General features: G+C 43.9%; 1 pseudogene; it reads left to right on the top strand.

Annotated features, from left to right (window-relative positions):
- Positions 1 to 290: 290 nt before the first annotated feature.
- LOC132520512 (small ribosomal subunit protein eS10-like) lies at positions 291 to 781 on the top strand (annotated as a pseudogene).
- Positions 782 to 1,428: the final 647 nt, after the last annotated feature.

Genomic DNA, 1,428 nt, shown 5'->3' with positions numbered 1-1,428 from the left:
AAACTATATCTATACCATAACTACAAGACAGAGATTCCACAAACTTTAATTTACATGTAAGAGGCAAATTAAACATATGATATCAGCAAAGCTGGCTCCAGAGCTCACTCCAGAGCTCTAACTGGAAAGTTAGGTGAAGACTGCAGGGAAGAAGGATGCGTTCAGGGGAATCCTAGCAGTGGAAGAACATGAATAAAATTCACCACTTCAAAAAGAGAGGGTCTCATCTTGAGTAGAGGAATGCTAAGAATCCTTCTTCAGCTCCAGCCTTGGATGCAGCAGCCATCGTGATGTTGATGCCCAAGAAGGACCTGCTTGTCATTTATGAACTCCTTCTAATGGAGGGGGTGATGGTGGCCAAAAAGGATGCCCACATGCTTAAACACCCTGAGCTGGCAGACAAGAATGTTCCCAGTCTTCACGTCATGAAGGCCATACTGTCTTACATCACCAGGCTACAGGAAGGAAGAGTTTGCCTGGAGACATTTCTACTGGTACCTTACCAGCAAGGATATCCAGTATTTCTGTGATTGCCTCCATCTGCCCCCTGAGACGGGCCTGCCACCCTGCACTGCAGCCATCCTGAGACTGGGCCACAGCCCAAAGTTCTGGAGGGAGAACAACCTGCAAGACTCACACAGGGGGAAGCTGACAGAAAAGCCTACAGACCAAGCATTGTGCTCTCTGGTGCCAAAAGGAGAGCTAAGGCCAGGTTGGGTCAGCAACTGAATTCCAATTTAAAGGTGTGTTTGGTTGTGGATGTGGTCGGCCACCTCAGTAAATCTGGAAGAGATTGTTTAGTGTTGAATAAACCTGTAGGAAGGAAGGAAGGAAGGGAGTGAGGGCAGGAGGGAGACTGAGATTAGGTCTGCCACCTGGCAGGCCAGAGCACTGACCACTGAGGAATATAGGAGAGGCTCAAAAATGCACAGAACCAAAAATAACAGTCTTGGAAAGCCTCCACTCCTAGGGAGAGGAAGGCTGCTTAGAAGGGGGAAGCATTACTTGGAGACTGAGAAATGGTGGAAAGTAGAAGTCCTACAGAAACAAAAGAAAATTGCAGAATCAGAAGACACACTAATCTCTCCCTCAGAAAAGCACAATCTATTAAAGAAATTTCACTACACTTATCAATAAAAGAAGGCATTCCTGAACTAAGAATCTTAGTAAACCACCGAAGCCCTTTACCTCTCCCCACAAAGAAAACCTGTTATTAGCAGGCCGGGAAAATTCAACACACTTTTAAATAAACAAATGACAGGCAGCATCTATACCAAGCCACTTTGAGAAGAAAACAATAAGTGAGAGTCTAATATGTTCAGCTGATGAATTTATTCCCCTCCAAAACAATGAAGAAATGGATGAAAATCATGACACAATATCCAACACAAATTAAATATTATTAAATAGACATTTGAAGATATAAAA

Source organism: Lagenorhynchus albirostris, chromosome 5 (genome assembly GCF_949774975.1).
Source record: "Lagenorhynchus albirostris chromosome 5, mLagAlb1.1, whole genome shotgun sequence".
NCBI classification, from domain to species: Eukaryota; Metazoa; Chordata; class Mammalia; order Artiodactyla; family Delphinidae; genus Lagenorhynchus; species Lagenorhynchus albirostris.
The sequence above is the reverse complement of the archived record's forward strand: the minus strand, read 5'-3'. Positions and strand labels throughout refer to the sequence as shown.